Below are 9257 nucleotides of genomic sequence, written 5' to 3'. Positions count from 1 at the left end.
CGTTTCTCTCCATTGTGTTCTACGCTTCATACTCAAACAACACTACTAAGGACATAGCTTCTCATTGTATTGGAAAGAATTTTATTGCCATGATTTGTCAATAAGCTATGCAACTACTCATGTGAGCTAAGCTGCTCTAGGATAGTAAACAAAAGTTCGTACGTATTCTCCTACTCCAACATGCTCCAAATTGGTCTTACACCTGTGAAAATTGTTATATTTTTATGTCTAGCGTAGTCCATTGGTCACCAACACACAGATCCACCGATTTAGGCAGTGTGTACATGCTCATCTTGGTGTAGATTCGCCGATTTAGGCAACACCAATTATCTGGGCAGATCCACCGATTTAGGCAGCACACTAACAAATTACATATCTATTCACAATGGTAAATGCAGATCCGTCGATATAGGCCACATTAGTGCAGATTCGTCAATTTAGGCAGCACGTCTTATTGGTGTAGATTCGCCAATTTAGGCAACACCAATCACAAAATCATGCTATAGTGGTTAGCCACCACTGTAACTGGTATGATATTGTTCCCCGAGTACATAATGAAAGTGATTTGGATTTGGACTTATATTGTGGAATTGGAATTGGATTGGGATTTGGTATCTGCTGATTACTTTATCACGGCAGTGTTTATGTGATGAGACTTGACATTATGAGACTGATGATGAGTGTGACCAATGATATCCTGATTCATCAAGGTATGACATATACTGCTTATTCTAGTGGTATGGGACACTAGAATAGGTAGTATCTGGATGACGACAGGCATAAGCTAATGTTGTTTAATTTCATAAATTTTTCTTTTATAATGTGATGTTTTTGACACAACATACACTACAAGAGGTTGTGTGCTCTTGTGACGCTGTCAGCGACGGAAATACATTGGGTTTTTATAACCCTCGGCGTCGCTAAAACTGTCGCTACGAGCGTCGCTACGAGAGCGTCGCTATATGCGTCGCTATGAGCGTCGCTATATAGCGATGCATATAGCGACGCCTAAAGCGATGTTTACACAGAAGACTATAGCGACGCTACAGAGCCATAAATAGCGACGCTCATAGCGACGCCTGAGAGAATATTTTTTTGGTGGCAGGGCATTGAATGCCCTGCCACCCATCAACCATATTGTACTTGATTCACTTTTTAAAAAAAGTGCAAAGGTAGATAATAGACCCAAAATAGTCACCCACAAGACGCATTGTTTGCAAAATTGACAATTGTACACATCATAGGCAAAATGAATTGATTGGCAAATGTAATAATGACAATTGTACAACATCATAGGCATAAAGAATTGATTGGCAAAAGGAACTGCGGTGACAAATGTAATAATATACATGGTTCAAAAAGACGTATAAAATCCGTCTCATGATACATAAGCTATGAGAAACCCTAAACTAATGCTATCTAGCTACGGCTAAACTGACGTCGTCTAGTCAGACGTCTCATCGCGTCCAAGCGGCGTATCTGTCGGATTCTGCAAAAAAAGACAATAAGACAGCTTTCAGTAAGTATAAACATATAACGACATTTATAAAACAATACAAAAAATAAAAAAGAGTAAACCCTAATACTAACCATGCCGCCGCGAGAACTGAGAATGTCCATCAGGGCGTTTAAGCCCTTCCTGCCTGCGTACTCGCGCTCGTACGGTGTGGGATCACGTCCTGTCATCGACCACTGTCAAAACATACAAAGATTTCATTATGTTAGAACTAAAAAACTCATAAACCCTAAACTATCGAACATGCATAAAGAGCAATGTGAAAAGACTTACAAAATCGGCCTCAAATGATGCCCATCCACCGCTCCCCAAGTGGTGCGAGCTCCCTGCCTCTACTCGCGCTCTGGCTGCATCCTTTTGTTGCTTCCACTTGTTGGGATTCTCACGCGCTGCTTTCTTCGCATTCTTCCAATCTTCTTTGGCCAGCCAATCTGGCCTGTTCCACCCATTCTTGATTGCTTTTTGCACTTTGGAACGCTTGTGTTTGCAATATTCGCGCATTCGAATCTTCATCAGGTCTTCATTGAAGCGATGATCCCGTGTTGGAACGGGAAACTCATCATGAAGTATGCTGATGACTCTGTTTTTTAAATCACTTGGTACTTCACTCCATTTGTTTAGTATGTAGTGTCTAAACAGCTGAGAGCAAAGACCACGCATGCGCGAGATCACCTTCTTGCCGTCATCATCCACGATGATGCCGCCGCTGATGTCGACGGAGTAAGGCAAGCCCTCTGGCCGGTGACGCGTGAACCTGGGTGTCCCGGCAGGGGTCTCTAGCGGCGTGTCGATGGGGGTACGGACGTCAGGTGTGTCCACCGGCGTCTGGGCCCCGAAGCGAGGAGTGTCGAGTGGGGTGGCTCCTGGCGGAGTAGGTAGAGGTGTGTAGCTTCTAGGAACAGTCAGCCGTGCAAAACCTGGCGTAGATGGCGATGCTGTGGCTGGTGTGGGGGCGGGCAAAGAAGGGGAGGGTAAAGAGCCTCGTCGAACACGAGGCGGTGTGGAGGCATCGGTGGCGGAATCCCCACAACAACCGCCACCGCCACCACTAGAGCGCCGGTGTCTAGAGGAGTGTGAAGCTCGTCTCGTCGACGCCGAAGCTTCGGAGCGCGCCGAATGCTCCGAAAGAGAGGGAGATACGGATGGTGTAGGAACGTGCGATGATGCGCCAGAGCGATGACGCTCCACGTACCACTGTCTCTGCTGCGGTGACAAAGAAGAAAGAAACTCCTCATCATCCATACCTGCATTAAACACACGAATATTTAAACTTAATATTGAATGAATAGAGTAGACAATGACGCAAAGACCATTAAATACAATGACGTAATGACGCATATAATGTCGAAAACTCAGAATTTTCAATCAAAAGATGTGAGCGCGAGTAGAAAAGAGCGTTATACACCATGGAAGGTACTTAGAGAGCCAGAGCTTTTACAACACGGAGCAAAATTGTTCAAATACAATATTTGTGGCTTTAAGAGATCTCTCTCTCATCCTCGCATAACTCAGCATAACTTCCTATATATATATAGAGCTCTCCGTTTAAACACATATCCTCTGTTTCATTTTGTAGCTCCTCTGCATGCACCCCATATAGAGTAGTAGCATCTTGATGCTCGTCTGGCACCACCGCAGCGGCTTCTGATTGAGCATCTTCTCTGATCTCCTCCATTGATGTCGTTGTGATTGGCACATGGTAGCCTTCATACGTCCTTGCACTACGAGGGGCTACCTCTATGATGTACCACCAGTTTGATGTAGACTTTGTAGGATGAAATATTACCTGCCAGAGCCACATAACTTACATGAGAGCTTTCAAGCACATAACTTGTAAAAGGGGGATGTTAACTATTTACATACTTACTTGTTCACAATGCTCGGGTAGTACGAAAGTGTCTCTTAGGTCAGTCCATTTCTTAGTAGAATCCACCTCAAGAAAACCAGACTCTCCTCTACGCACAGTAGCGTTGCGACCCTCCATGATTATCTTGAACCATTGCACGTCGAACAAGTCGACAAAAAATCCTCTGTAATCGATCCTCAAAATCTCTTGCAGCGTGCCGAAGTAAGTGAGTTCCGCCACCACAGGATCTGCATCAGAGGAACGTTGTCGACTAGACTGTTCAAATTTTGCCATGATTCCACAATCTTGAGTAAAACGCTTTTTGTCGATTTGTTCCACCCTAAAATGTCGACCTTTACACCATGCTGCTGTGTATGACTTATACTACAACGAACAAAGATTATGAGTGGCCATTCAAACGTTTATAAATAAAGTCACTTGCTAGTCGTACATTGCAAACTTACCTTGGTCGCACAACCCTGAGAGTACTCCCACTCTTCTTCAGTCACTTCGTCACCGCATTGTTGTGCGCTTTTCAATTGGTTGTGCAACCATCTTAAGCTCATGAAGGTTGGTAGGCTCTCCAGAACCGCTGGATAGTGCATCGGTGGTCGTCTTCCGCGTCTCCACTCGATTCGTGCCCTTTGTCGCTCTTGCTTTGCATCCTCATATTGTGAAATCCACTTTTGCATCACTGGATTGTGAAGCATGCAAAATCGGTTGATTTTAGCCTCTAGATCTTCCGTCATCTTCTTCTCAACACCGAGATTGCACATGACAATCCCAGATATGCGCTCATCATCTATGGTTCGTCATAGCGTGTCCCGAGATTTATCAAATCCGTCTAGCCACTCTCCAATGTACACTAGGGACTCTGATACCAACCAACCTTCTGCCATGCTACCCTCCGGACGTGCCTTTTGACGCACATATCCCTTAAGCGTTTTCATGAAACGCTCTAAGAAGAACATCCATCTGGAATGAACTGTGCCAGCTATTTTCACCTCATCAACTATGTGAACAAGAAGATGCACCTGAATGGTTAGCATTGTAGTTTCCTACGACGTTAATTAGTTTCCTACGACGTTAAATTAGTTTCTCTCTCTTTCTCTCTCATAGGAAATTTTAATTAGTTTCCTACGACGTTAAATAAATTTTCTCTCTCTTTCTCTCTCAATGTGTGTGCGTTTTTTTGGATCGTATGCATGTTTTCTCTCTCTTTTCCTCTCTCAATGTGTGCGTTTTTTGTTTATGCATGTTCTCTCTCTCTTTTCCTCTCTCAATGCGTGCGTTTTTTGTTTATGCATGCTCTCTCTCTCTTTTTCTCTCTCAATGTGTGTGTGAATTTTTTGTTTATGTATGTGTGTGTGCGTTTTTGTTTTTGTTTGTACTCTCTCTCTCTCTCTCTCTCTCTCTCTCAAAAACACTATGTGTGTGTGTGAGAGAGAGAGAGAGGGAGAGAGAAAGAGGGGAAGGGAACATGAGAATGAGGAGAGGGAAGGAGCATACCTGGCTCTCCTTCCTCTCCTCGTGTGTGTGTGTGTGTGTGTGGAGAAGAAAAAGAGAGAGAGAGAGAGAGAGAGAGAGTGAGGGAGAGCGTTACCTGCTCCTTGCTTGAGGGCGCCGAAAAACTCAGATCTGAGATCTGAGTTTTTGGGCGCGCTCGGTTATTTTTTTACCCCAGCCGGCGTCGCTATGAGCGTCCCTATAAGCGTCGCTATGAGCGTCGTAAATTTACAAAGAAATTTGCGACGCTCATAGCGACGCCGGGAATTTTTTTTTGGAGCGTCGCTGTGTGAGCGTCGCCAATATGAAGAGCCTCTTGTAGTGATACTAATCACTGTTTTTTGACAAGTATTGTTTGCAGATTTTTATCATCGCAACTGAGGAGAGTTGCTTTCCAACGGAGAGTTATGTTATAGAACTGATATTTTATTATCTATTGCAGCTGACAGGTGGCAAGAGAATCATCAAATAATGGATTATGCAGAAGGATGTTACATTTTATGTATATTTAATTATTCAAGTGCTCTTTGTGAGCTTTGGCCAATTATGTCCAGCCGGCCAGTTTGTACTCACTTTGACCATTCAAGAATCTATAAATTAAATACGTGCAAGAGGGAAATGGTCACTCTTGCACGGGGGGAGATTGCATCCAGTGTCTGCGTTGCTCTTCTCATCTCTCCTCCCTTCTCTCTCGCCGTGCCGGCGTAGCACTCCGCTCTAGGAGGTGCGCCTGCACACGCTCTCTTGCTCTCTCCTGCTCTCTGTCTCTCTCTGTTTGTGTTGTGCTCGATTATGGATTTGTGCGAGTCGGCAGGTATGTATATTTAGTCATTTATGTCTTGCTATGCGCTATTTTTGAGTACTTTGCAAGGTAGCGAGGCTTCCGACTGTAGCAAAAACTTTGAGTGCACATGTGAAATTATTGCTTTTGATGTTTGATTACCGGTCACCTTGACTTTTTGATTGTCCACCGTGGATCATACTAGGTGAAGAGAGGCAAAACACATCCCCGGCGCGCGCGCGCGCACACACACACAGACACACATCTTTTTCAATGGTAAGGGACGCACAATCTAGGTAGGTATAGTGTAATCCTCACCTTGAAAATGTGAAATTTACCTTTAAACTAAAATTTCCAAGTGGGAAAACTTACAAAGGAAAAACCTCCACTCAGCTTAAAGAGGTTTTCCAAGCTGCCACATCAAAACATCGTGGGAGATCCTTATTTACGTATTTGTAGAGGGACAGAGTAAGAGAATTTAGCCGCAGAGGTACACATCATAGTCCGTCCTACCGGTGCCACAAGCCTTTGGTGGCATTGGGCCCACCAGGATATGTGGCGGCGGTGTTGCCCCGGCAGGTGATTTGTGGGCAGCCACCGTTGGTGGGCACCACCCGCATGGCTATGTTATACCCAGACAGCATGGACTCATCATAATAGTCGTTGCCACCACCACCAGCGATGGTGAACTCGAACAACGTCACGCCGCCCGGGGGCCCTGTGTTGCAAGCCTGGCCTGAGCAGCCCGTGTTAGCGATGGCCCAAATGACGGCGGCCGACCACCGCCCGTCCACAGGCACCGTCCACGCGCCGCCAGGGGCCTTGCTGTGAGCACCCCCCGCCTACGCCGTTGTTTGGCCCCCAATACTTGGGGCACACGCTAAAGCTGCATTGGTTGTGGACGCGTATTGTTGTCGCTGCTGTCCCATCTGCAGCCACTCCCAACATAACACACATTCCCACTGTTATGGCAAACATCACGAACTACTACGAAGGAGGCAAGGCATGCCTAACTAGCTAATTAGTGCAAGGATAAGGGATTTCCCCCGGGGTAGAGGTCGGCAGTCCCTTTCCGCTGCTATCGCACCTAGCTAGGCATGCGGTCCCTGATTACGAGCAGCTGGCTCTTACCGACAAGTAGGGTGAGGACATAGCAGGTGGCGATGGCGTATGTAAGAAGCACCGCCACTCCCATCCTGAACGTGGACGCCATAGGTCCTGCTGCTGCTGATAATAATGATGATGATAATGAGGAGGAGGATGATCAAAAACGTTTGTCAGCCGGGCCTTTATATAAGTTAGTAACTACGGTCTACCCCTATTTTCTTTGGCCTAGCGTGCCTCAACCATCTGACGCAATGATCTTTTCAAAGCCTTTATAGAGTTTTGGTCTTTCACGTTTCATAGTTTTCCCACTTGAAATGCCTTCAGCTTGCGAGTCTTCACCTAGGATTGCCAAGTGTAAAAGCCATGCCCATCAAACTTGGCTGTGTCTTCTTTGCCCATTTTGCTCCCCCCTATGTGTGTGAGAGGATGTATGTGTGGTATCTAATCTACCATGCTTGTCCAAGTAACATGTCTTCCAGCATTCTCAACGGAATTGCAAACATCTATGTGGGTCCTTGTGCTTACAACATAACTGAATCACATTATTTTCATAGAGGAGTATGATGGCATACATAGTAGTTTGTTGATACTAAACCTTGAGGAATGATTCGTCCAATGCTCTGAAAACCTTGGGTGCAATAAAAGGTATGGGTAATAGTGCATAAATTTATCATAGATACCTTTTATTATCCCACTAAATTCTATGCTAATTTGGGTAGAGACAAGGTTTGATGAAGCTTTGCTAGTTGCATTGAAGTTTGAGGTGCTTTTATAGCATGAGGAGATGGCCTTTCATCACTCTAGTAGATGCTTGGGTAGCGTTGTAGAATAGCCTTCTCTTGTTGTAGTAATTAGATAGGATAGCCTCTGTTGCAACTTAGGGCAATATTACACTAAGTCTCAAAAGTGGAGCACTAATATACCCTTTGAGGGATTTATACAGCTCTTGAATTTCTTTGGAAATGGTGATACTACACACAATGTTAAAATACACCATGGGGTAGCTTTCACAGAGGAATGATGACACTCTCACTACTAAACTTTTAATCATGTTACTGCAAGGGAGATACTCGATTATGGAAAAGAAATTTAGCTGAATGGGCCAAGGGATGAGTGCTTGATGTCGCTGCACTCTAGTTTGGCAAGTAAAGCAGAGCTTGTTTTGGGGATGGTGCATGGATGGAGATAGCGGGTAACATGAGATGTGTAGATGTGTAGCACAAGCTTTGTTTGAACTCGTGAAAAGCCTCTGTCCCCCCAACTATGTCTTGTTAGAGCTCAATATACAGTGGCCATGAATACTTAGACGTGGCGAGCTATAGGGCTGAGCTATGGCTATAGCAAAATGAGGTGCTCTTGATGCAATAGCTGGGCACCACCAAAGGTGATAAAGAGCCACCAAAGGTGATAAAGAGGTAGGTACGGTGAAGATCTCGACATCAAAGCTTACAAAGGTGGCAAGGATAAAGAAAAATCCTATCAAAAGTATTAATATCATGACCAAAATAAAAAATACATAACTAGCCTATAAGGAGATACCACTAGCTTTAATAGCAATTAGAATTTATGGTGGATAATAGTGATGCAAATCCATGACAAAGAAACATCTACTTGCATTACTAGTTCATCAAAATGAAAGCCTACAAATGGGCTTTATATAACCAAAGGCTAGGGTAGTTGTGATGACATCATAAGTGAGCTCATGTGCAAGCCTTGGTAGGTAGAGATTTTGTGGCTCCTTTAAAATTTATGCATTTTCAAGTATGGGGGTACAAGCCTCACGACAGTTAGTTAGTATTTGTTCAACATGGGAGCTCTGTGTATCCATTTTTCTCAACCAAGGACCGAATCAAAGCCAATCACAAGCAATACATATGCATGGGAAGATTCACCATTTTTGCGTATGTTATGGCTTTGTTGTAAGAACATTCTTTTACCTATAGATTTTTTGCAAGTTTTGTCAAGAGCACATTTGTTCTCCTCTTTTGGTCCTTAGGTGCTATGGCAAACAACAATGACTTTTTTGGCATGCTTCAATCTAATGATAGGCTTCATGGGATGATTATCTAATGTGGTCTTACATGATAAAAAAATGTATTTGTTGCCAAGCAACTATGGCAAGGTTAAGGAAGCTAGTCCAAAGTGTTCATTAATGGTTGAGGCTTTGAGTTTAAAGACTTATCTCTCAAATATGAGCTTTTTCTCCTTGGTAGGTCCATATATGTTAATAATTATTACCATATAGGTTACAAGAACCATATCTAGACTTTGATTGTATATTGTCCAAATCTAAGAACATGCAATTGTACATGGCATACCACATCACAAGGACCATATCTAGTCTTTGATTGTATATTCTCCAAGTCCAAGGACATGCTATTGACCATCAAAGGCTGATTTGGAGGCATATATCTAGTAAGAAAAGGCTAAAAATAAATCTCAAAACTCTCAGCTTAAAGAAAATATGATAGCCAACTTCTCATGTAAGAGCCCTTGCTACA

The 9257-nt window shown here is 43.9% G+C and overlaps 1 pseudogene; it reads right to left on the bottom strand.

The window, feature by feature from the left end:
- Positions 1-5807: 5807 nt before the first annotated feature.
- LOC147456130 (thaumatin-like protein) lies at positions 5808-6863 on the bottom strand (annotated as a pseudogene).
- Positions 6864-9257: the final 2394 nt, after the last annotated feature.

The sequence above is a fragment of the Adiantum capillus-veneris genome, chromosome 6, assembly GCF_014529385.1.
Source record: "Adiantum capillus-veneris isolate H3 chromosome 6, ASM1452938v2, whole genome shotgun sequence".
NCBI classification, from domain to species: Eukaryota; Viridiplantae; Streptophyta; class Polypodiopsida; order Polypodiales; family Pteridaceae; genus Adiantum; species Adiantum capillus-veneris.
The sequence above is the reverse complement of the archived record's forward strand: the minus strand, read 5'-3'. Positions and strand labels throughout refer to the sequence as shown.